At 46.8% G+C, this 27,232-nt stretch overlaps 1 long non-coding RNA gene across 1 annotated transcript; it reads left to right on the top strand.

Annotated features, from left to right (window-relative positions):
• Positions 1 to 570: 570 nt before the first annotated feature.
• On the top strand, positions 571 to 25,445 carry LOC134480055 (uncharacterized). The gene is made up of 3 exons (XR_010054188.1): positions 571 to 2,832; positions 23,123 to 24,790; positions 24,923 to 25,445. It is a non-coding gene; the product is annotated as an uncharacterized LOC134480055 (long non-coding RNA).
• The last annotated feature ends 1,787 nt before the right edge of the window (positions 25,446 to 27,232 follow it).

The raw sequence follows: 27,232 nt of genomic DNA, 5'->3' as shown, positions 1-27,232 counted from the left end.
GAGTCTGAGAAGTGACTCAGGGGTTAGGAGCCATTTGCTGCTCTTGCAGAGGCTCTGGGTTCAGTTCCCAGCACCCACATGGTGGCTCACAATTGACTTGTAACTCTGCTTCCATGGGATCCCACGCTCTCTCTGACCTCTGTGAGTCCTGGGCATGCACATGGTGGACACACATGCAGACAGCACCCATATTCATAAAATAAATCTAACAAATTTTTTAAAGTTGTGATGGGGCCAGCTCTCAGAAGGAGGGTGTGGCTATTTTTGGCCAGAGGTGGAATTGAGGCAGGGAGGAGGGGCCCGGATGAAGGTTTCAGGGAGCATCAGGAGGGCCTACTGGCTGAGTCCCTTTGCTTGTCTCAGGTAGGGATAACCAGCTACCTGAGCCTCCCACTGAGCTCCCTGGTTAGCATTTAGCAGTGGGCAGACACATAGCTTTCTCTAACCTAACACCCTTGCTCCAGTCTGATACTAGGGCTAAAATTAGCCTCCTGGCTTGGGGCCTGGGTGGGGTGGGGTGGGGATGGGGGATAGGGTGGGGGAGCAGGAGGTAGTTTGAAGTTTGAAGGAGTAGCCACCCACTCCTGTGACACACCCTTCCTCTCAGAAGTAGAGACAAAGGCTGCTGAATTCAGAAGGGACACAGGCCTGACCAGGGTTCACACTACAGCCGTCAGACTGTGACCACCTTCCTGAGATTATTTGAAGTGGGGGGCAGGAGGGCCCTACCTCTCTCAGCCAACCCCTTGCATCCTGCCAGATCCCATGGGAAGGGGCAGCCAGGTATGGTCAGGCCATTGAAGGCCCCTCCTCTGACCCATTTCTCTGTGTCCCACTTGCCCAGGTGGTTGCTGTTTCTCTTTACTGTTGCCATGGGAACCCCAGGTGTCTGAAGTGTGTGTAAGCGGGGCTCCCTGAGGAGCTGGGTGGTGTGGGGGTCAGGGGCTACCAGTGGGAGTGATCCCAGCCTGGGCTCTGAGCCCTTCTGCCTCATCTGGGCCTAGAGCTCCACAGAGGCTCATCCTGTGTACCCCACACAGGTTTTGGTCTTATCAATTTCCCCTTTCTAGTCCCTGCATTCCATCAGTCACCACCACATCCTGATTGCTTATCCTCACTGGTCAGATGTCTCTGGGACCCATCTATTCCACACCAACTTCCCCATGGCCCATGACAGCGGGCCTTCCTCCTTGTCTGCTCCCCTCCAGGTTATCTCCCAACCTTTGATCCACTTCTGTCCCTCTTGGCTTAAGAGCTATTAATGGCTCCTGCTGGCCTTTGGACAAAGCCGTGCTTCTAACATTGAGTCCCCTTATCTCCCCCCTTTGTCCCTCCTCAGGTGTTTTCTAGGTGGCCAGATCTGTGCAATGGGTATCAGCATGCACCCCAGCCTCAAGTTCTGCAGCATCGTCGAGATGTTAGCAGGTTCTCCTTGAAGGAGTGTTCCCATTATGAGCAGCACATTCTATCTCCCTTTGCTGGGTGCTTGCTTAGCATCCCATTATATCTCAATCAACGGCTGGAGTCAACAACTTTGATTTGTTTTGACCACAAATAAGGAAGGTGCACAAGGAGCCATGGGTGCATCCTCCCTCTATCTCCCTACCCTGAGCCTGAATGCTAGCCTAAAGTATGGTACCTTGTCCTTTGGGACCCAGCATTCTGGGACTGCTCCTCTCCTCCGTTTGGGGTCTCCATGGGGATCCTTGTCAGCCTGGAGCAGAAGAGGCACTGAAAACCAGCTCTCTGCTGACACTGTTAACACCGCTTGTCTCTGCCTCCTGTGCTTCTAGGATGTGTTTTGTCTAAACCTCAGAGTGTTCTTCTCAAACTTGACCTGGTTGCCAACACTTAAAACCTGGGAGATTCCACAACAAATTCTGAATTTTAAACTTCTCCTAAGCACGAGAAGACCTATCAACACGGTGCGGAATGCCCCTCTGTGGAATTGAAGACAGACACAAACCATTTACATGCAAAGCATCAAACCTGCAAGCAAGTAGGTGGCTCAGGGCACCTGCTGAGCCTCCTGCAAATCCTGAGGCTCTGACCCCTGTCAACGGGGTGGGGGTGGGGGGGTGAGGGGCTCTTCTCAGTGAGCCCCTCTTTATAGGGGTGACTTGGACCTGGCCCATCCCTTTCCAGGGGACCCTTCTGCCAAGATCCGTGGCAGTCATGAAGAGGGGCCATGCTGATCTGGGGAGTGTTCTTACAGTCTATGAGACAGCAGGGATCGTATGCAAATCAAGTCGATGAAGCCTAAGTGTTTGTCCCACCTCTGGTTCTGGGGATCAGTGCCCAAGTGGCTGGAGTTAGCAGGGCTGAGAGAGGACAGGGAGGGGCCTGCCTGCAGCTTTTGCAGTCACTGCCTTGGGCTAAGCAGAAGAGAAGACTCTTAGCAGCTGCTGGTGTCACCCTGGTAATCGGAGCGTGGTGGGTGAGAACCATTCCCTGCAAGATCCAAAAGCCAGGAACAGTGTGGGACCAGCCACACTGGTGCTGCAGAGCCTGCTTGCTAGCTGCAGTGATCCCTCTAAAAATAGCAAGCTTGGGGCTGGTGGCCGATGTTTCCTGGAACCCAGGAAAAGCTGGCTCATGAGAGGGTGACCTGGCACCCTTTTCTGTGTCCTGCTTCTTACAGGGACTTGGAGAAAGGATGGGGACTGGCGAAGGTGGTGAGCACCACTCCTGTGGTGAGGGGCATATAGAGTCCTGACTTGAAGACCTCAGACTGAGGTGGGGGGACGCCCATCCTGGCCTGCTCTCCTTGTCAGCACAGCTGAAGAAGTGCCTGACAGATGAAGCACGGTGCCCAGATGTGGTTTGCTTTGGGTAGGCTATGGGAGTTTGGGAGTGGACTTTTGACTCAGGTGGGCTCTGGCGGTCTTGGGCTCTGGTCCCAGAATGCCTGCTGAGAGTACGCTTAGGGAGGTGTAACTCCAACTCTCTCCTGCTTTACCTGAGGTGCCCTCGGTCCTCTCTTCTCATCCTATTCAACCCTCCAGGCTTTGAATATCCCTCTTGTGTCTCATGGGCTTCCTCAGGAAGATCCTCCCACAAGCCATCTAGGGGACTGGGACCACAGTAAGCTCACCTTTTCTGAGCTCCATGGGATGAAGGCCAACATGCCCTGTTGTGTTGTGTTCCTATGCCCTTCATGGATCCCTGGATAGAATATGAGTTCCCAGCTGACTGCTGGTCCAGCCACCTTTTCATGAGTGTTTTAGTGAGATGAGGATGTGAAGAGCCCACCCGTCTGCCTACACCGTAAGCTTAAAAGCCACCTCTCAGTAAAGGTAAACTAGGTTCATTCCTGTCTGTGATTAGACCTGGTTTTCAAGGATTGGGCTGTGCCCCACCCTGTAACCTTAACTACCAATTGCTCTGTACTGCCTGTTGCAAGAGTGACTATCATGTCTTTGTTTTAAAAAGTTGTTTATAACCACCTTGCAACCCTACCTTTGTTTGGAAAGGTTGTATTACCACCTATGACTATCTGCTGTTCGGTCCACCTTGTAGCCATGTCTTTGTTTCTGGAGGTCATCAGGGCTAACTTGTCATGCTTATGTTCTGTCCCTATAACCCCGGCTATTTTACCCACCAAATCCCCCATTTGTAAACCCCTGCCACTGAGATTTATAAAAACCTTTTTCTTTCTCACATCCAGTGCTGACCTCTTGAATCTTGCCTTAGGGGAGGCAGCCCGAGTACACGTATCAAGAAGCCTGCTTTAATGAATTGTTTGCTTTAATTAATTTGGCCAGAGGATTTGGATCGGTGGTCTTTCTCCTCCCAGCTTTGGGATTAGCAGATGACGATACTTTCAAGGGAGAATGATGCTTTCACAGGTGGCTATGATGATTAAATCGATCTATACATCACATGTGCGCAGCTTATGTGACAGAATATGAAGTGTAGCATTGCATAAATGTTAACTATTATTGTTATTACCAGGTCACAGGATTTTTTTTTTTTAGACAGGGTTTTGCTGTGTAGCTCTGGCTGGCCTAGAATTTGCTATGTAGATGAGGCTGGGCTTGAACTGATCAGAGATCTGTCTGCCTATGTCCCCCCCAGTTCTGGGATTGAAAGCTTGTGTCACAATACCCAGATTATAGAGCCTTTTGAGGTGTCAAGAAAATATATCTATCCTTGCTGAGGACAGCCTGCACCCGTGTGTCCCCGTCGGTGGCGTTTGAAGCGTTGTGAACCCTCCTGAAGGTCACGTGTCATTCTGACGCTGGTGTGCTTTCAAAAAGAATGGATCAAATATATGTGAATTGTTTAAAGGTCCAACGAGAAATGGCCATTCGTTCAGGCTCACGTGCTGATGCCCTCACCTACAGCCCTTTCCTCAGACACTTCTCTTCTGCTCTGTCATCAGACATCACCCCGAAGATGAGTGCTAAGCTGTGGCAGCCGGGGCAGGAACGCATTTCTTCTCTCTGGTGACAGTGGGGCAGCTCTGCCTCTGACTCATTTGACAAGCTCTGAGATTGCACTTTTGGGGGGTGGGGGAGGGGTCTCTCAGATCTGCTGGTATCTTCTCCTCTGCTGCCCCCTTCAGCCATCCACAGGACCTTCTGTCCTTGCCTCACTCCATCCGTTGTGCCAACCAGAGTGAACCCTGCCACAATAACTGGCCTCAAACTCAATGGCTTCCCAGGAGATACAATAATTTTAGAGTTAAGGTAGAGGGAGGAAAACTTGTGTAAAAGAGAGAGAGAGAGAAGAAAAAAAAAAAAAAACAAACCAGAAACAGAATCCTTTCCAGTAAATAACAACATCATCAAAGGGGACCTGGGATTAGTTTAGGGGCATGTGAGGCCACTGTGCTGGAACTTTGCCTGTAAGTGGCCCTGGGGTAGGGTGGGGAGGAGTAGGCTGAGGCGATGAAACCTTCTTATGCAAATAAATTGAAATGAGGCAGTTTTGACAAGCTGCCAGGAACAAAGGCTCTGTGATCCTCATCTCCCTTCTCTCTAAGCAGCTGGCTGGAGTGAGATGTTCCTTGGGGACCCAGAGGAGGGGCTGAGGGGAACAGAATCACAGATCCTGGACCTTAGGGATTCGCAAGCAAGGCCACCTATCCGAGCTCATTCCTAGCCTTCCCTTATGCCCTTTGATGGTTACCCACCTCTACAAGGAGAGGTACAAGCTGGGTCGGCCGGCACAGGCTTACAGGCTTGTAATTCAGTCTACTCTGGAGGCTGACGGAGGAGGAACACGTGTTCCAAGCTAGCCTGAGGAACTTAGTGAGACCCTGACACAAAATACGAGGTGAACGGGGTCTGGGGTTGTAGGGTTGAAGGATTAAAAATTAATAATAAGCCGCCTAGCTACCCAAAAAGAAGAGGTAGGGTCTGTGAGAACATGAACTTTTCGCCCCTCCCTTGCTGTACAATGGTTCCCGGAACATTCTTGCATGAAAAGTTTCCTGGAACAGCCACAATGACCCATAGCCTCCGGCCACAATGGTCCAATGGCCCTGTAAAATGTCACTACCCCTAATCACAATGTCACAAAGTCCTAAATTGTATGGGCAGTTTATGGTTTTGGAATTCCCCTCCTCCCTCCCTCTTGATCCTCCTGGTTTGTGGTTTTTTCCTTTATAAGCTCTGTGAAAATTCAGGTCGGGGTCGAACTCCTCTACTCCCTGTGTGGTGTATGAGTCTCGACCCCAGCATGCTGGCCTGAGCTCTCGTTTCATCTCGCTCACAATAAATCTTCCTCGTGTGATTACAGCAGGTCGGTGTCTGTGTCCTACTGGGTGCGCGTCTTTCCCGAGACTTGAGTGGGGGGCTCCCTTCGGGGGTCTTTCATTTGGGGGCTCGTCCGGGATCTGCGCGACCACCCAGGGGTCCTAGACCCACTTGGAGGTAAGATTCTCTGTTTTATCTCAGCGCTGTGTCTGGGTCTGTGTCTATGTTCTGTCTGGGAATCTGGTGCGATCGCTGTTTCGGTTTTGCGGACGCTCAGTGAGACCGCGCTCCAGGAAGGAGAGCGGGGTGGATAGGGATAGACGTGTCCAGGTACCCACCGTCCGTTCGCCCTGGGAGACGTCCCAGGAGGACAAGGGGGGACCAGGGACGCCTGGTGAACCCCATCTGATAGGTCCAGAGGAGACTTTACTCCTTGACGACCGGTTTGTTAGGCAAGGTCTGCGACCTGCCGATCAGTTTCAGTGCCTCTGGTCGACACGAAGTCGACGTCGGTTTTGTTTTGTTTTGTTTTGTTTTTTCTCTTTTGTTTGTGCTCGTGTGTGTGAGTGTGTGTGAATTAAGTCCTGTAGTCTGTGTTTTTCGGTACCGGTTTAAGGTCTTAGTGCACTGTCTGGGCAGATGAAGGATTCCTGCCCTGTGCACGAGAGTCTTAGTGCACTGTCTGGGCAGAAGAAGGTTTCCTGCCCTGTGCACGGGTGGAAGAAGGTTCCCCACCCCGAAATGGCGCCTGTGAGTAGATGAAGGATTCCTACTCCGAATAGTCTTTTTCTTTCTTTTTTTCCTTTTTAGAAAGCGCACCGGGGGACGCCCCAATCGCTCAGGCTCTGGGACTCGTGAGAGACGTTCCACGAGTCAGTCTTTGTTGGGTCCTGGCTCTGGGACGCGTGAGAAACGTTCCTCGAGCCGAATTTTGTCGGGAGGACCCGGCAACGGACAGTCAAAAAGATCTGACTGTGACTTTGGAGGTCGAGTTCGGCTGCCTATTTAAGTATAGGCACGGACAAGTGTGCTTAGATGTGTTAGTGTCTGTTGTCTGTATTCTGTTTCTGTGTTTGGTATCCCGGAAGCAGCTAAGGTTAAGCTGCAGTTTGGGCCAGGTACTGAAGGTACCAGGCATCTGTGGAAATTGGTTATAGGATGCTTTGTCTTGGTCTTGTTTGTCTGGATTGTTTTCTGTGGTATTGTCCAGTGTTTTTTTGACTTTTGTTTCGTGTTTGAATTTGGACTGACGACCGTGTTTAAAATCTTGGACTGACGACTGTGTTTGAAATCATGAAACTGTTTGCTTTGTTCGTTGAAGAGTTTTACTTGGTCCCCTTAATGCTTAGTGAGTAAGAAACTTAATCTTATGGACCCCGCTCTAGTGGCGGTGTGTTGGTTGATAGCCAAAGTTAATTTTTAAAATAGTGTTTTATCTGTGCTTGTGCTCGCAGCACACAGTAGAGGGAAGCGAAATTAGCTGCGGAGCTGCTGCAGCGAGCATGGGGACTTCTCAAGTCTCACCCAATTTTTCTGGCTCTTCAGGAGCTGTTTAAAAGGAAAAGGCTTAAGGTAAAAAGAAACACTATAGAGAGATTTCTTAGTGAATTACTACACCTTGGTTCGCGATCTCTGGGAATCTCATGGTGGACAGCTGAGATAAGCTGGAAAAGGATTTAAATTTTGCTTGGGAGCAAAGAATCTTAAAGGTGGAGTTTCAGCCGGTATGACACTTAGTGCGTAGCTGCCTAAAAGATCAGAAATGCTGTTAATAGGCTATAAAAAAAGGGACAGGCTGTGTTAGAAATGCTACAGAAGAATAATCTAAAAAGGCTGAGAGCTAGGTGGGGCTATAAGGAAAACAAGAACAGGAAAGGAATTTCTGACATTTGCTCACAGAAGGAGAGTGCTCATTTAGAGAAGTTCTTTAAGGAAGCCTGCCTTATCTGCTGTCTTTATTCCAAGGGAGGAGTCAGTCTCCAGCACTAAATTACTTGGAGGTAGCCAAGGTCAGGATTAATGTTTTCTTTTCCATGGGCCTTTAAACCCAGTGAGACAGTTTGGTAAAGGGCTACTACTGAGGTCCTGATAGCCCCAGGTGAACTGGTTACAATTCTTTTATCAGCCCCCTGGCATCTAGCAACCAGGTTCTAACCATCTCTCCATCCTTTTGTTATTAGTTGTTACTAGAAGCCTAGTGTCATTTGGAGGCTGGTTCTCTTGAGAGGCAAAGCCATGGAGCTGACACTGACAATGGCCTTTTTGTTCCAAGAAAGGCCTCCTGGTTTAGCTGTGTGACTAAATGCTGTTTGCCCTCTTCGGTAGACTCTATTCTCAAGATTCTCTTGTTTTCTCACCATCCCATTTGATATGCTTGTTAGTAACTGTTACAGGTCTTCTTTACCACTGAGGAAAGACGGAATCCTACTAGAGGCCAGAAAAAAAAAAAAGGGGTTCCAACACGCATAGAAGGCCCTCACTTCTGCCTGCTCTCTTCATACCCCTGAAGGTAGGGAGTGCTCCAGGTCTGCCCCCAGGCTCCAAGGGTGGGTCTCCTAGGGGCTGGAAAATGCCCCACCAATCTGGCTAAGATAAGGAAAAGATATGAAGAGAAAGTTACAGAAACTTGAAGGGTTAAGCTAAGTCGCTGAGAGAGTTATTGTAAGTTGATGCATGGTTCAGGGTCTGTGCAGAAAAGTGGACAGCACCTAATAGCTGTAGAAGAAGATGCAGAGAGACAGAAAAAAAAAAGAAAGAAAGAAAGAAAGAAAGAAAGAAAGAAAGAAAGAAAGGAAGAAAGAAAGAAAGAGGTAAAGAGTGCAGGAAGCTAGGGAGGAAAAGAGACTAAAAGAAGAGGAAGCTAGAGAGCTAAAGAGAGATAAAAGACAAGAGAGGAACATATACTGGCCACAGTAGTTAGGGAACCTAGGAAGACAGTACCTGGCAACAGAAGAGAATTCCTGGCTAAAGATCAGTGTGCCTAATGCAAAGAAAAAAAAAAAAAGACACTGGGTCAGGGACTGCCCCAGAAAGAACAAGAGGGGACACTGGAGAGCCTCTTGGTCCTAGAGTGCTGGCTATGTACAGAGATAGAAGGGAAGTGTGGATGCAGGGACCCAATGCTCTGTGCTCCTATGCCCCCCTCCAGTGGGCCAGTATCCAAAGACCTTGGGTACAGGGGCCTACTGGCAACAAACAATACTTATGGACTGCCCGAAGAACAGTGGACCTTGGCGTGGGCCGGGTAACCCACTAGTTCATAGTCATCCCTGACTGCCCCTATCCCTTGCTCATGAGAAAATTGCTCTCCAAAATGGCTTGCGTGGGCTGAAATGGCTGGGTGAGGCCATGTGTATGCATACCTACAGACTGTGTATGCGGAGCTTAAGACCTGTCTCAGTGCACCAGTACCTGATGCTGGGAGACGAATGGCTTAGCGCTGTTCTACTTGGAACATATCACTCCTGCCAGCCGGGCACTAACAATTATCACCCAACCCAGGACTTAAACTGTGATAGAGTGGCTGATGTTCTGCCTTTGAATAGAGTGTCCCAAAAGATGGGACCACTGGTCAGCTGCCATGGACTAGATTCTCTACCAGTTGGGGACAATCTGGTCACCTTGCTGCCCAATCCGGACCTGAAGCCACCACAGCACGAGTGTCAAGTACTGGCAGAAGCCCATGGGTGGAGGAAAGACCTCTGCGACTGGCTGATTGACCCCTGCTGAAACCCGAGGACCTTGTCCACAGACGGGAACAGTTCTCTTCATGAATGAAGGTCAGAGACAAGTGGGTGCTGCCATGGTGGACAACACAATGTCATCTGGGATGGCTCAACCCCCCAGTACATCAGTGCCGCAGATGCCTTTGCCATCTCTTGGATGTCCTGATGAAGCCAACAACTGTGAGTACTATTCATTGCTCAGGATATCAGGAGGGAAGAGATTCAGTGACATGGGGCAATAACGAAGCAGATAAAGTGGCTCGAAAAATGGTTATGCAGGAGCCCATCCTGGTTGCAGGCCTGCAAGAGACAGCCACTGGGAACTGGGATCGGACTAAGGGATGGCCTCACTTAGAAAAGGCCCAAATTGCTTAAAAGATAAAGGACAATGGCACACTTGAGGGGAAAGCTATACTTCCCAGAGAACAAAGAAAAGACTCACTTTGCCAAATACAGAAATGGACTCAATTAGGAGATAAAAAGTTTGTCCAAGTAGTTAAGTGTATGTAATAGACTTTAAGATTTTAGCCAGAGAGACAGTAGAAAGTATAAGGTATGTCAATAAGTGAATGCTTAGCAAGCAAACAGGGCAAAGAGACCTAGAGAGTTTGGTGAAAAGTCGAAGTGAACTTCACTGAGATAAAACCAGAAAAATATAATCACAAGTATCTCCTAGTGCTTGTAGATACTTTTTCAGGAATAGATAGAAGCTTTCCTCACCAAACAAGAGACGGCCTCTGCAATCATCAAGAAGATACTGGAAGAAATCTTCCTCCGATTTGGAATGCCCAAGGTAATCTGGTCAGACAACGGCCCTACTTTCATTGCCAAGGTAAGCCAGGGTGTGGCCAAGTATTTAGAGGTCAATTGGAAATTACATTGTATTTACAGACCTCAAAGTTCAGGACAGGTAGGGTAAATAAATAGAACTCTAAAAGAGACCCTGACCAAATTAACCATGGAGACTGGCACAGACTGGGTGACACTCCTTCCCTCTTGCTCTCTTCAGAGCAAGAAATACCCCTTCCAGATTCAGCCTTACCCCCTTTGAGATCTTATATGGGGCCTCAGCCCCCCTGACTGTATTAGATGATGTTACTGAACCAACATGTCATAGTGCCATAGTAATAATGATTTGTGTGCCAGGCTAAAAGACCTACAGGTGATACAGAAAGAAATCTGCTCACAGCTGACAGCAGCCTATGCCCCGGAGACCCCTGAGACATCCCATCAGTTCCAGGTTGCAGCTACACTGAGTCCAGACACTCGAGCCTCGCTGGAAAGGACCGTACCTGGTGCTGCTGACCACCCTGACAGCTGTCAATTCTCAGCCCTCACCAGCCGTGTACTAGCTGTTGGGGCTGAGAGCTGGGACCTAGAGGGAAATTCAGTCATGTTTGTCCTGGGTTCTATCAAGATAGGTGTGGGATAGGCTTGATTTCCATTACAAATGATGTAACATTGCATATGTTAGTACTCTTAACACTTCTTGGGACTGTGCCTCAGGGATCACAGTCCGTATAAGCTTAGAAGTTCTAAAAGCTAGTCATGACCTTGGTGGATAGGCTTGGATAGTGTCCAGGTTAGAATCCTCATGTTAAGACTACAATACCAAGCTGTTATGCTAGATGAAGCTGAGTTCTCCATGAAGTTCTAGGATTAGAACTATTAACAAAAAAAGAAGAAGTGGGGAATGAAGGATTAAAAATTAATAATAAGCCGCCTAGCTACCCAAAAAGAAGAGGTAGGGTCTGTGAGAACATGAACTTTTCGCCCCTCCCTTGCTGTACAATGGTTCCCGGAACATTCTTGCATGAAAAGTTTCCTGGAACAGCCACAATGACCCATAGCCTCCGGCCACAATGGTCCAATGGCCCTGTAAAATGTCACTACCCCTAATCACAATGTCACAAAGTCCTAAATTGTATGGGCAGTTTATGGTTTTGGAATTCCCCTCCTCCCTCCCTCTTGATCCTCCTGGTTTGTGGTTTTTTCCTTTATAAGCTCTGTGAAAATTCAGGTCGGGGTCGAACTCCTCTACTCCCTGTGTGGTGTATGAGTCTCGACCCCAGCATGCTGGCCTGAGCTCTCGTTTCATCTCGCTCACAATAAATCTTCCTCGTGTGATTACAGCAGGTCGGTGTCTGTGTCCTACTGGGTGCGCGTCTTTCCCGAGACTTGAGTGGGGGGCTCCCTTCGGGGGTCTTTCAGGGTTAGTGAGAGATGCTTTGCCTAGCATGTGTACACTCGTCTGTGCCTCACAAGAGCAGAAGCTCTTCTCTGGCAGGTTAGTGACAGGCTTCCAGCTGATTAAAATGTCTGCTTAATTTTAACTTTTTATCTTTTTTTTAATTTCTTTTTTGAGACAGGGTCTTTCTGGGTGGCCTTGGCTGTCCTGGAACTCACTCTGTAGACCTGGCCTTGAGCTCAGAGATCTGCAGGCCTCTGCTCCTGATGAGGGCCAAGACTGCCCAGCTGTTTTCTTTCCTTTTTTCAATTATCACGTCTATGTATTTAGTGTGTGTGGAAGAGAGGGGGTATATGTTTCATAGCACATGTGTGGAGATTGGAGGACAATGTTTTACCACATGGTCCTGGGGGCTCTGGCTTGGTGCAGGCATCTTTACCAGAACCATCCATTTTTCTGGCCCTCTGACTTCTCTCTCTCTCTCTCTCTCTCTCTCTCTCTCTCTCTCTCTTCCTTCCTTCCTTCTTTTCTTTCTTTTTACTGTGCGTGCATATGTGTGTGTGTGTGTGTGTATGGTATGTGTGCATGTGTGTGTGCATGAGTGTGTGAGTGTGTGTGTGCATGTGTGTATGAGAGTGTGTGTGTGTGTGTGTGTGTGTGTGTTTGTGCGCGCGCGCGTATGCGATTACCACTGTGCCCATGAAGAGGTCAGAGTACAACTTACAGGAGTTAGTTCTCTCTTACCATGTGGGTCTAAGTCTGAACTAAGCCTTTGCCCTCTGAGCCATCTTGCCATCCTCTCTTCCTTTTAAGTGGATGCAGATACAGGGAATCAGACTAATAGCATCCTGGTTATGACACATTCTCATTATTAGCCCATGCAGAGCCACTATAATTACTTGATTAATCTGCTCACTCACAGCAACAAAATGAACACCTCTGAATCAGGTCTTAACCCCAAATCTAGCCTCCTGATGCAGTTTGTGTCTCTGCCTTGTGCTCCTCCCTCGTCACACCCCAGCCTGCCTATTAGAGGTAACCGGGACACTAAATTTTGTGGCTATTACTCTCTGCCGCTTTAAAACGTATTTTTTATCACGGTCGAAGTCAGAATAAACTAGGTAGGACATAATGACCAAAACAATGAGAACTCTCCGGTCTCAGTGACTTAACCTTACAAAGATTCATTTCTCTGCTGGGACAGCTTGGCAGAGGACTCTGTCCATTGCAGAGACTCGGGGACCTAGGTATGTGGTACAGCTATGTACGGCCTTGTGACTGTTGCTGATGAAAGTCCTAGGTTTTGATTTGGATTTGGGGTTGTGGGGAGAAAGAGGAGCTAATTTTAAACTCTTAGGTGTTTCTGCTACAATGTGACTCTGAGCACTTGGGTGACAGTTCTCTCTCCAGATCTTCCCAAGGCCACCCCTAGAAGTGTAGTTGAACCAGGAAAACATCTCCCAGCCCATCTTTAGATTGATTGGAGAAGCCATCATATGAGATGTGGCCGTCGGAATGTTTTGCTTTTCTCTTATCATTATATGATGAGCATCCGTGTTGCTATGGGATATAACCATGGTTTTAAAGATTTTGTTGAAGTACATTTCCCACAGAATGATTCTACCCCATATATCCATTTTCTTTTTTAAAGTACATTTGGATTGTTCTGGTTGGTTTTTTTATTTCTTTTTTCTTTTCCCTTTCTTTTATTCTAAATGGATCTGGCTGTTGTGAATCTCTCTCTCTTTCTCTTTTTGAAACTTCGCTTTGATTTCATCATTCAAACTGTGGGTTTGGAACTACTCGGAGCTTCCTGAGAGTTTGGCATAGTTCCTGCCTCAGGATTCAGACCGCTTACCCAGGCAGCCTAGCCTCTTAGCAGCGGAGGCCATTTCACATCCCCACTATCCCTCCCCCAGCCAGCAAGCTAATGAGCGAAGTCAGGACAGCACTCCTGTGGGCCTCCGCTGCTTCTTGAACCTCTCGTCTTTCAACAGGAAGCAGGGCCATTGTGCCACTGAGGACAGCACATCCGTGCATCAAGCTTTGGTGATGAAACGTACGTTGTGCTGGGCACTGCAGATAGGAAGAACAATGCATTCATTTGCAGAGCACACGTTTGTTTCATTCCTTTCAAGTGCGCAGCTCTGTTAGACCCAGACCACAAAGAGACATTACCTGCCCTTGAGAAGCTCACAGTCTAGTTAGGGACACTACACATTAGCAGACGTGTCGTGCTGGCTGACGCTCGAGATGTGTGAGCGCAGAAAGGTCATTGTGATTTTGGAACTAGGGATGGGTTTAGTCATAGAGATGTCCAGTTCCCGCTCTCTTTCCCTTCCCCCTTCCTTCCCTCCATCCTTTCTCTCTCCTGGATGTATTTTACTTATATGGACTGAACATTCTCTCTACTGGAAAATAACGGAAGCTTAGATCTTGATTGGTGATAGATTTTCATTTTCCACAGCCTGTAAAGTTGCTAAGCTCATACCTCTGCCTTAACTTCTTCTGGTTGGGTAATTTTAAAGTGTCCTCAGAGAGATGAGGTGGTTACAGCTATCGCAGTTTCTGTGATTTCTTCCAACTTCTTCTTTTTTAAAAATTTATTTATTGTATGTATATGAGTACCCTGTAGCTGTCTTCAGACACACCAGAAGAGGGCATCATATTCTACCACAGATGGTTATAAGCCACCATGTGCTTGCTGGGAATTGACCTCAGGACCTGAACAGTCAGTCAGTGCTCTTCACTGCTGAGCCATCTCTCCATCTCTCTTCCAACTTCTTATCTGCCCCACCCCCACCCTTTCTCTCTACGGTTGCTCATGGACCCGAATGTCAATCACTGTATTCTCTTGGAGGTTAACATTAAGCTTGACCCCAATGTTAGAGCCAGGCCCCTCCTGCATTGGAGGCCTGCCTTGCCTTCAGATCTAAAGATTTATTTTATTTACATGAATACATTGCAGCTGTCTTCAGACACACCAGAAGAGGGATGGTTGTGAGCCACCATGTGGTTGCTGGGAATTGAACTCATGACCTCTGGAAGAGCAGGTCGGTGCTCTTAACCATTGAGCCATCTCTCCAGTCCATTGCCTTCAGATCTAAACTGCAGGGGATACCCCCCAAATTCTGCTTCTGTTCAGAAGTGCACTTGTTGCTCCTATCTTAGTTAAGAATGTAAGTATTCTTGTAGGCAGGGAATGACCGGAAACCCTTTATTGTGATGACTTAGCTTGCCCTGTCTGGCCCTACTTCCATAGGCTTCTAGTCTTTACCCACACATTGAATAATTTGCTGTGGGCAGCCCAGGAGACGTGGATGGCTTGAGGAGGGTGTCTCTAGCTCTTGTGTTCGAACATGGTTGAATGGTATCCACAGAGAGGGTAGGGTCTTGGTGCAGGCTTAACCTCAGCTGAATCTTGAAGAACCAGAGGTGTCAGACAGGACATGGTGCCGACAAGGCCAAGAGTTCTCTGCAGTGGCCAGGACAAGGGTCGGTGCAGAGGACGAGATGTGGCTGTGGGGACATTACTCATGTTTCTGGGTCTTCTCGTATCCTACAGACGTGGCTTCTGGAAATCAGGGATTGATGGTCAGGCTTTGGGTGGCACGTAACAGGTTTTTAAAAGAAATTACACATACAGGTATCTGTACGTGGGTATTTGATATGTATGCACGTATGTGTATCTAGTGGCTGTCCACTTTAGATAAACAATCTGGTGGTAATAAGTACATGATGTCACCCTTAAAGACTTACCGTTTAGTGTAGGACCCAGCACATTATGAGCCATTCTATGGTATGGCCCAGCACATAAGCCGTGCAGGTATCGTGCCTCTCCGTATCTGAAATGTTCTCATCGTTCCAAGCAGAAAAGCTGCACTCATTAAGCAGCAAGTTCCCAGCTCCTTCCTCCAGCCTCTGGATGCCTTTCTTCTGCTTTTTGTGAAATTTTCTATTGTTGCGATTATGCAACATATGTGTGTGTGTGTGTGTGTGTGTGTGTGTGTGTGTGTGTGTGTGTGTCTGATTTATTTCATTTGGTATAATGATTTTGAGTTTCATCTATATTACATGAATCAGAATGTCCTCTCTGTACAGAGATGAATAACATTATCGATAGAGTTTTTACTTTTTTTCTGGAAGCACTGGGTTGCTGGGCAGAATTTTCTGTGGGGAGCCACAGAGAGGTACCTACTGCATAGGATCTCTTCATGGGAGCATGGGGACAAGGTGAATCCCGCAAGAGCTGTGGCAATGATGTTATCAGACCTGGTGCGGTCTCCCCTCACCCTTTTCCTCTCCCTTTGAAGCCACCAAGGCAATTTCTGTCGTCTGCGTGTCTGCCACTGAACGTCAAGTCTGCTGTTTTAGGCTTTTGACTAGTATGGACTGTATGCGAGCCTTCTGGGATTGCTAGGCCTCCTAGCTCTTCTTTTCTCTGCGCCGCCCTCCTGGGGGTGGTGGCTGAGGCCTCAGAGGATGCTGGATTGGGGGATAGAGAGGATAGAAGGTTTCTCCCGCCCCTGCTGCTGCCCGCCAGGCTGCCTCATCCCTTTGGCCCCCCTGGCAAGTTTCATCTGTGAAGCTGGGGTTGAAGGAGACAGAACAAGCCCCAGGGGTGCCAATAACAGGGTTATAATCCAGTGGGATGAGACTGAGCTCTCTGGAGCCTCATAGCATTTTTCCAGGCCCGGCCACTTTATTACCGTAGTGCTGAGTGATGGGGCTCTGGGGAGCTGTGGCTCCAGAAGCCGCACCCGCCACGCTCGCGGCTCCCGATTGATCAAGCTGCAATTGGGCAGAGCGAATTCATGCAGCTTCCTGATACCCTCTGCTCTGTTCCCCACTCCTCTCCATTCCTCTTCTCTTCAGGCTTCCCCTTTGGGCAGTGGGGATTTGGGTCCCATGGCTGAAAGGGTCTAGAGTGGGTGTGTGGGGTGCTGTTACAGCTAACTGCGGGCTGCCCTCTCCTCCGCCCAATACTGGGAGGGACCTTGGGCGGCAGGCTGGTCCTTTCTAAACCTCCACTGCCTTTTCAGAGCAGATGGGTGTTGGACCAGTCATATTCTGTCGCTTTGACTGCTTTATGGATTTTTTGGGTTAAGATAGGTTTTTACAAATCCAGGATGTCTTTAAATTACTTGTGTAGCCAACAATGACCTTGTGTCATCTCCTGAATATTTACCCCCATCTACCAAGTGACATAAAACAAAACACACACACACACCTGCTTCAGCGTCTATTGTACTGACACAGGCTAGGGTAGCATGCAACTCCTCCCATTTCCACCAGAGGGCATCCCTTTTTTCCTTTCTTGGAGACTCACTCTAAAGCTTAGAGCTGCGCTTCTGGGGGAATCAAAAGCCAAAATGTGGCTCAGTAAAAGGGATCAGCCCATCTAGCGACAGAGGGGACAGTGCAGGCCTGTAGAGAACCCAGAGCCACATCTAGCTCTGCTCTAAGGAGCGCACCGAAAGCTGTCAGGAGTCTGTGTGCTCTTCAAGCTCCCTGGGGAAGGACATTTCACAGATGAAGAAGTTTACCAGGCTAGGGGGGTTTTATAGGCTCAATATTGGTCCAAGTCACTCTCATGAGAAGTTGTCAATGATTTACTTTCTTCCCAAGCAGATGAAAATACTAACTAAAGGACACCAGGCCTGGCGTTAAGCAGCCGCATAGACAAACTGTGATTTACTTAACAAGACTCTCCCCTCCCCCTCTTGAATACTTTCTCTCTGGCTCTATAAGAAAGCCCTCCTGCTGTCTACCTCAGACAGCAGGTGATGATGTAGCAGGCTCTGGCAATCCCTGCTTTGCTTCTCAGGGTAGGTAGGGGCTAGGTAGTGTTCCCTGCGGCGCTGTGAGTTACGTGCAGAATTGTCTGAGGGAGGAGATTTCAAGGCAAATTCTTAGCAGTTCTCCAGGGAGTGGTGGGGAGACGTAGGAAACGCTGAAGTGCTGGGGCTAAGAGCCTGCACATCGCTGACCCTCAGAGATGCCCCTGTCCTTTCCCCCACGGCATTGATGGTTGAGAGGATCACCATTTGACACAGATTGCTTCTCCCATACAGTGTTCAAACATTCATGCCAGGCTGACAAGATGGCCCAGTTGGTAAAGGCAGCAGCCATCGAGCCTGACAGTCTACATTTGATTCCTGGAATCCACATGATGGGAGAAGAGAAGTGACTTGCTTGGGTTATCTCTGATCTCTTCATGTGCACCATGGCACCCACCCTCTCCTTTTTTCCCTCCCTATCCCCCTTCCCCCAAATAAATAAATACACATAAAAAAAAAAAACCAAAAAAAAAAAAAAAAAAACCCATGCCTACATTTAAAGTCACCAAACCAGGCATAGTGAGTGGTACATCCCAGAGCTTGGAAGGTAGAGAGAGATAGGAGAATCAGTAGCTAAAGGCTAACCTCGGCTACACAGTGAGTTCTAAGGCAGCCTGAGCTACCTGACACCTTGTCTTAAAAGAATCAACCAGTTAACCCTCAGACAGGATTTATCACCAGACCTCCCAAGGAAAGATCAGACTGCTCAAACAAATAATAACTTTTCAGATAGACAAGGTCAAAATGAAAAATTTATAGTGTACAAAGAAATACCTTTTGCATGGCTGATGTGAGAAGCATAATCGGCCAATGTCTGTACCTCCTGTGCGTTTCCTGCTTCCTACTAATAATCTATTGGGTGTTTTCCTTCTTCTTCTTCTTCTTCTTCTTCTTCTTTACTTGGGCCTGTTACTTTGCTCTTTAATTGTATTGTGTGTGTGTGTGTGTGTGTGTGTGTGTGTGTGTGTGTGTGTGTGTAGGAGTGTGCCACAGGACTTCTATGAAGGTCAGAGACAGCCTGAGGGAGTTCTTTCCTTCCACTGTGCAGGTTCTGTGTGGAATCGAACTCATGCATGCTGCATGTTGTATTCGTAATCTTTCGTGGTTACCATATCCTTTTTTTTTTTTTTTGCTAAAAATTTTATCGTTGTGAAATAAGCCTAATATAAAACTTATCCTTTGAATCATTTTAGATGCACGGCTCTGTGGCACGTGCGCTCGGTGCTCCGAGCCACTGCTACTGTCTGTTTGTGGTGCTCTTCCTCTTGTAAAACCACAACTGTTTCCTCTAAGCAGAGTCTCCTCTTCTCCTTTTGATCTCTGCAGTCATCATTCTACATACTTCAGAGAGAATTATTTTTTAAAGTTTCATTTATTTGTGTGTGTGTGTGTGTGTGTGTGTGTGTATGCATGCATGTGCACATATGTGTATATGTTTAATGGTGCACATGTGTGTTCCTGGGCTTGAACTCAGGTTGCCAAATTTACAAAGCAAGTAGTTTTTGCCTGCTGATGCTCTTACAGGGCCCCACTCACTGTCTTCAAATGCCTCACAGAAGCTCCTTTCTCTGTGATAACTCCAGCTTGTGTCAAGTTGACACACAATACCAGCCAGTACACTTCCTTTCTTTTCAGACAAATCCTTACTATGTAGTCCTGGTTGACCTGGAACTCACTGTTTAGATCAGGCTGGCCTTGAACTTAGAGATCTGTCTGCCTCTGCCTCCCGAGTGTGGGGATTAAGGGTGCCCCATCCTGCCAGGCTGTTTCCTTTCTCTTTAAAAATTTGCAAAAATTTTTTTTTGCAAACAGTCTGCCATGTGACTTCATTGGCTATCATCTATTCTGCTGATTGGTATTTGAGGGCTCTCTTGTTTTACCTATTTCAGATAGTGTGGACGTGAACATAGGTGCATAGATGTCTCTTGAGAACACGGGATTGCTGGATCTCATTGTTATCCTAATTCTAACTTTTCTAGGAATGTCTGCCCGTTCCCACTATGACTAGACCACTTCACAGTCTCTTCAGTAGGGGATTGCGTTCAAGATGTAAATACAGTCTCTGTGTAATTAGAAAGGTAGATAGACCACAGAGTGTGTTCTAAGAAGCAACAGCGTGAAGTTAGAAGTCAATAACTAAAGGAAAATGGGAAATTTCACAAATTTGTAGAAGTTTAAGCTTGATCTGGAGCAACCAGTGGATCAAAGAAGAAGTCGCAGGGGAATTTGGAAGATATCTAGAGATAAATGGAGATGAAAACAGACATGGTGAAGCTTATGGGATATCACAGACGCAATGCTAAGGAGAAATTTACAGGAACAAATACCTACATCCAATCATAAGGCGGAGGGGCTGAGGACGAGGCTCCGTTAGTCAATTGCTTGCCTGCCATCAACGATGCTCTGGGTTCAGTCTCCAATATCACACAGACTAGGCATCCTAGTGCACATCTGTAACCCTGGAACTTCAGAAGCAACGGCAGGAGGATCAGAGGCTCAAGGCCATCTTAGGCTACATAGTGAGTTCAAGGCCAGCCTGGGCTACCTGAGACCCTGTTCTAAGAAGAGAAATAAAGAGAGATCTTAAATCAACAACTCAACTTTCAACTCCAAGAACTAGAAAAGGAACAGCAAAACTCAAGGGGACCAGAGAAAGGAAATGATAACAATTGGAGTGGAGAGACGTCAGAGAGCAGGAAAGTATCAAAGAGCATCCCTGAGACCAAAAGCCAGGTCTCAGAAATAAAATACAATTGATCAAATCTTAACTCAGTGCTTCTCAACCTTCCCAATGCTGCAGCCCTTTAATACCGTTCCACATTTTGTGGTGACCCCCGACCATAAGATTATTTTTTTTCTTTTTTCTTTTTTTCGGAGCTGGGGACCGAACCCAGGACCTTGTGCTTGCTAGGCAAGCGCTCTACCACTGAGATAAATCCCCAGCCAAGATTATTTTTGTTAATACTTCATAATTGTAATTTTGCTAGTTATAAATTATAATGTAAACACCTGTGTTTTCTGAAGGTCTTAGGTGACCCCTGTGAAAGGGTTGCTTGACTCCCAAAGGGGTCATGACCCACGGGTTGATAATTATTGCTTTAATCGGATGAGAGAAAGAGAGAGTCAAATTAATAAAAATCAGAAATAGAAGTGGATAGACCAGGCGTGGTGGTGCACACCTTTATTCCCAGCACTTGGGAAGCAGAGGCAGGTGGATCTCTGAGTCCCAGGCCAGCCTGGTCTACAGAGTGAGTTCTAGGACAGTCAGGATTGTGTAGAGATCCTGTCACAGAAAAAGTCAAAATGAAAGGAAGGAAGGGAGGGAGGGAGGGAGGAGACATGAGACACCATCACCGATTTCACAGGGAAGCAGGTAGGGTGTTATGAACAATCCGTGACAATGTTGGGTCACACGTGTGGTGGACAAATTACTAGAAACTCAAAATCTGCCAATCATTAAAAATTAGAAAATTAGAGCAGGCTCATGATCAGCAAAGAAATTGAATCTTGGATGAAAGATAAATCTCACAATAAAGAAAAATCCTGAGCCTGATGGTTTACCAGGGAACTGCAACGTACACCTAGAGAAAAACTAGCACCAAAAATCTTTCTAAAACTTTTTTTTAATTCAAAACTCTTCCTCCTTCTCTGAACCCAACATTCCTTCAAGATAAAGCCTGACAAAACCATTATGATACCAAGGAGGGACAACCTTCAGTGGTCAGTGTTTGATCGGCATGTGGGAGGTTCCTGCAATTTCCAGTTGCAGGAAACAAGCAGACAAAACCCCTACTATAGCCATTCTTCAGATCACCTGTGCACACCAATGGGAACCCTTTATGAGGGCCAGCAGGATGGCTCAGAGGGTAAAGGTGCTTGCTGCCACCTCTGAGAAGGTCTTCCAGCTCCCCCCTCCCCTTTGTTTCTTCAAAACAGGGTTTTATGTAATCCAGGCTGGCCTCAAACTCCCTACACATCTCAGGATGGCCTTAAACTTCTGATCTTCCTGTCTCTAATTACCAAATGCTGGGATTATAATACCCTGTTTATGTGGTGCTGGGGTGTCTTAGTCAGGGTTTCTATTCCTGCCCAAAACATCATGACCAAGAAGCAAGTTGGGGAGGAAAGGGTTTATTCAGCTTACACTTCCACATTGCTGTTCATCACCAAAGGAAGTCAGGACTGGAACTCACACAGGGCAGGAACTTGGAAGCAGGAACTGATGCAGAGGCCATGGAGGGGCGCCACTTACTTGCTTGCTTCCCCTGGCTTGCTCAGCTTGCTTTCTTATAGAACCCAGAACTACCAGCCCAGGATGGTACCACCCACAATGGGCTATCCTTTCTCCCCCACCTCCTTGATCACTAATTGAGAAAATGCCTTACAGCTGGGTCGCATGGAGGCATTTCCTCAAGGGGGACTCCTTTCTCTGTGATAACTCCAGCTTGTGTCAAGTTGACACACAAAAACCATCCAGCGCATGGGGATTGAACCCATGGGCTGTTTCATGATAGACAGATAAATACTGAGCTGCCTCCTACCACCCCAGCTCCTGGAAATCAATGGAAACTACCTCAATGTAATAAAAGCCATGTAAGCAAAACACATAGCAAACACCATACTCAACTCAGTAGGCTTTCCCATTAAGATCAGGAACACCGTGTGAGTGACCAAAGCCTACAAGTTCTACTCCATGTAGTACTGGAAATTCTTTTTTTTAAGATTTATTATCCCAAGGTAATAATTTTTAAGTTCTTTTTAAAAAGATTTATCTATTTATTATATGTAAGTATATTGTAGCTGTCTTCAGACACACAAGAAGAGGGCATCGGATCTCATTACAGATGGTTGTGAGCCACCATGTGGTTGCTGGGATTTGAACTCAGGACCTCTGGAAGAGCAGTCAGTGCTTTTAACTACTGAGCCATCTTTCCAGCCCAGTCCTGGAAATTCTAACCAGGGCAATTAAGCGAGAAAAACAAAGACATGCAAACAAGAAAGGAAGAAATAAGAACTGTCTTTTCTGACAGATGATATGATCTTAAGTGTAGAAAATCCTCAGTACACACACAACGTTGTTGCAGGGAATGAATTCAGCAAAGTTACCATCTGGAATGCAGCTGCAACCCCATACATGATGAGGACAAACTGAAAAGAAAACTATGAACATAATTTCACTTATAATAGCATCAAGAAAACAAAATAAGCCACCTAGTGGCACAGGCCTGTAAGAACAACTACTGGGGAGGGTAAGGTGGAGGATCTTCAGCCTGTCATATCTACAGTGAGTTCAAGGCCAGCCTGGGTAACTTAGATGAAAAAGTAAAAGACAGCTGGAGATACAGGTCAGTAGTGGTAGAGCATTTGATAACAGGTTTGAGGTCTGTGGTTTAACACATGGTACTGCAAACTCAACCAACCAGAAAATCCTTTGAAGTTTCCCATGAAGGAGGTAGACATGTAATTCTGAGAAACCATAAATTTGTTGACCAAAATTAAAGAAGATAAAACATCAACCAAATATATTTCACCTTAATGAACTGAAAGACTTCATAAGATGTTGAAAAATTACCAAAAGCAATCTACAAGCTTACAGCAATCCTTACCCAAATCTCAACAACACATTCTGCAGAAATGAAATAACCTCATCTGAAAATTCCCACACAGGTTCTCCAGGTGCCTCAAATAGCCAGACCAGTCTTGGAAAGCTCAAGTGCTACATGTTTCAGCTTCAAAACTTTCTGCAAAGCTACAGTAAGCAGACCTGTGTGAGACTGGCATAAAGACAGAGACAGCTTCATGGAGTGGGAAAGAGAGGCCAGTTACTGGGTGGAGTTAGACTGCTGGGGTAAGCTTCAGCTAACTCATGTCTGCCGGCTTTGTGTCTGTCTTTGAGGAGGAGATATTGAAGGTGCTTACACTTTAATGTACACAAGGCTCTGGGTTAGTGCTACAAGTTCTTCTAAGTCCAGGAGGTGTTCAAAATCATTTTTACCCTTCTGGAGATTTTTAAATGTCCATAATTTTATTTAAACCCTTCTTCCAAACATGATTATAACTATTATCATCATTAACACTGTTCTATTGTCAATGATTTACAAACACATACACACACATATACACACACACATTGGTACACGCACACACACATACACACATGCACACACACATACACATGCACACACACATGCACACACATATATACACACATGCAAACATGCACACACACATACATACACATGCACACACACATACACACATGCACACACACATACACACATACACACATGCACACACACATGCACACACATACACACATGCACACACATACACACATACACACATGCACACACATACACACATGCATACACACATACACACACATGCACACACACATACACACATACACACACATGCACACACACATACACATACGCACACAACACACACATACATGCACACACATACACATACACACACACATACACACACATGCACTCACACACTTACAATTTTTCATGTTTACTCTTGTTTTGTTTACATCTGCTTTGTCTTCAGCTTCTTTTTTCTTTTTGTTGAAGAATCTTCTTGATGAGTTCTTTTAACAACGGTCAGCTGGGGTTGGGGATTTAGCTCAGTGGTTAGAGCGCTGGCCTAGGAAGCGCAAGGCCCTGGGTTTGGTCCCCAGCTCCAAAAAAAGAACCAAAAAAAAAAAAAAAAAAAAAAAAACAACGGTCAGCTGTGTGTAAATTCTCTTGCTCTATATATGTGAAAAAGACCTTATTTTGCATTTAACATTGAGTGACTATTTGGTAACAAAGTTTACTCTCAAAAAAACAAACCAGGGGTTGGGAATTTAGCTCAGTGGTAGAGCACTTGCCTAGCAAGCGCAAGGCCCTGGGTTCAGTCCCCAGCTCCAAAAAAAAAAAGAAAAAAAACCAAACAAACTAAAAAACCCAAAAACCAAAAAACAAAAAACCTTTACTTAAAAGGGTTTGCCCCATGGTTTTCTGGCCCTTTTCCTGTTTGGGAGAGGCTGCCTATTCGTCGGCATTCCTTAGTAGACAGAAGGTCTATTTCCTTGCTTAGCCTGAGGTTTTGTCTTGCGTTTGATCTGCAGTTGTACTGTAGAGATTGTTTGAGCTGTATGTATGAAGCTAGACACACAGTGTTTACCGTACTTTCAATGTGGAAGTTGACTTTTAATTACAGGAAATAACCTTTCATAATTACCTTCAGTTGTTAACTCAAGAAGATACTCAGAAAGCCTCCTCCATCAGACTGGCCTTTGGGAAGTCTCCTCTATCAGACTGGCCTCTGGAATTGCTACTTGAGGTAGGAGGGCCTAGCCCACTGTGGATAATGCCATCTCTGGGCAGGTGGGTCTAGTTTGGATAAAATGGGCACCTGAGCAAGCCAGAGGAAGCAGGCTTGTAATCAGAATTCCTCTGTGATTTCTGTTCCAAGGTCTTGCCTCAAGATCTACCTGAACCATGCCTGCCTAGATGCCTAGATGCTACCCTGCTCCCACCTTAATGATGACAGACTAAATCTCTGAACCTGTAAGCCAGCCCCAATTAAATGTGGTCCTTATAAGAGTTCCCTTGGTCATGGTATCTCTTCACAGCATTAAAACCCTAAGTAGGACACTATGCCACTGTTTTACTATGGGATTCTATAATAAAATACCACAGACTGGATGGCTTAAAAAATAGACATTAGTTCCTCATGGGTTCTGGAGGCTGGAAAGTTCAAAGGTATGGTCCTAGCAGATTCAGTGTCCAAAAAGGACCAATCTCTTGTAACTTTTTAAAAATTATTTATTTATTTTTATTTATATAAGTACACTGTCACTGTCTTTAGACACAACAGAAGAGGGTATTGGATCCCATTACAGATGGTTGTGAGCCACCATGTGATTGCTGGGAATTGAACTCAGAACCTTTGAAAAAGCAGTCGGTGCTCTTAACCACTGAACCATCTCTCTAGCCCCCAGAATTTTAAAAAAACTTTTGCTTTCTTCAGGAATTTCCTGGCTGGACCCCAGATACTAAAGTACTTTTTTTTTTTTTTCCGGAGCTGGGGACCAAACCCAGGGCCTTGCGCTTCCTAGGCAAGCGCTCTACCACTGAGCTAAATCCCCAACCCCGCTAAAGTACTTCTAAGAGTCTGGTCTCTGACTTACCAGGTTAAGGTCCTCACATGCTACTCGGCATGGGGTTCGATACCAGAGACATGGCGCAGGGTAATAACGCGTGAACATTCTTTTGAGTCTCTTGCTTTGTAACTTATCAGGCTGTTTCAGTATCACAGTCCTTGCAAACTCAAGTGCAAAGCAGATATTTCTGTCCCCATTTCACAGAGGACTAGGTTGAGGCTCAGGACTTGGCAGTAGGCAGTGCTTCTTAAAGGGAAAACCGTAAGCGACTGACTAGCAAGCTTGTGGAGGTGGAGACTCAGTCTGGTCGTGTGCGGTGGGTACAAGAGGGCATTCCTAACAGGTCCCTGGTGATGTGGCTGCTGGCCGAGGTGTTAACCTGAGCTAATGGTACAAGCCATTACTCAAGTCACACATCCTGTCTCATTCCAAAGCCTGTGTTCCTTTCAGGGAACCCATTATGAATTACGTTGTAGGCGGTGAAGAGGGAGCAGAGAGTCCAGGAAGACAGCATCTTTTCCAAGGAGGGGCTGCTTTCCTCAGCCTCATCCCCACTCCCAGGTAGGATGAGGAAAGGTTGCTTGTGGGTTCACCTCCTGGGTAGGAAGCACCACAGCCCAGTAGCAGACAGTGCGTGCTAGAAAATTAATTTTTTAGTTAAAAACATCTTTCCTCCTCTCTCCTTCCCCCCTTTCTTTCACGTCTCGGTTTGGATGAATCATGAGATGTTCTGGGGAGACTGAATCTTAGAAAGATTGTTGGTGTAACTGGTGAGGGGTTTTGTCTGATTAATTCAGGCTTTGAAAGGAGAAAGGGGAGCCTGGGGTTCTAACATTCTCCACTTGGCATAGAACTTAGTCACAGGTGCTTCCTGGACCCCAGGCAAAGTAGGTTGAAGAATCCCAGCTCAGCCCCTTGACTTCCCATTCTTTTCTTGGCCCTTGCCTCTCCAGACTGTCTTCTATCACCATGATGAGCCCAACAGGGAGACAGTGTCTGAAGTTGGGCTCCTGAGAAGCAGAGCCTGTAGGGCGGTAGCCAGGTGGGACAGCGAGAGTGCTAATGTCTGCTCTGTGTCCAAATCCTCTGGGGAGCTCTACACCAGGAGCCCTGTGAACCCTTAGGAAGCTGGGAATAGCCTCTTGTTCTTAGATCTGTCAGTGAATGGCTGTAGGCTGTTCTGGGAGAAGTGGGATCCTTAGGTATCTCTGCTTGAAATCTATCTTTGTAGTTTGGGGCAGAGGTGCTAGTCATTAGCAGCAAACATCCTCGACAATTAGGTCTTTGGCCTGGCAAAGGGTTTATGCAGAGCACCACTAGTACCTTACGCAGGTTGAGGAGAGGGTGAGCCTAGTGAGCTGGGGAAAAATGGAGAGATAAAGAATAATGTAGAACTAACACGAATGCACATGCACACACGCGCGTGTGTGTGCGCGCACACACACACACACACACACACACACAGAGACAGAGAGAGAGAGAGAGAGAGAGAGGGAGAGAGAGAGAGAGAGAGGCGGGGAGAGGGGAGGGAGAGAGGGAGAGAGCATGGTGTGGGAGACAGAGTAGAGAAGGCTTTGTGGGTGGCCAGGTGAGGAGGTGAGAGGTGGCTGGGAGTTGCA

The sequence above is a fragment of the Rattus norvegicus genome, chromosome 8 (genome assembly GCF_036323735.1).
Source record: "Rattus norvegicus strain BN/NHsdMcwi chromosome 8, GRCr8, whole genome shotgun sequence".
Classification (NCBI taxonomy): domain Eukaryota; kingdom Metazoa; phylum Chordata; class Mammalia; order Rodentia; family Muridae; genus Rattus; species Rattus norvegicus.
Note: the sequence above shows the minus strand (reverse complement) of the source record. Positions and strands in the feature narration are given on the sequence as shown.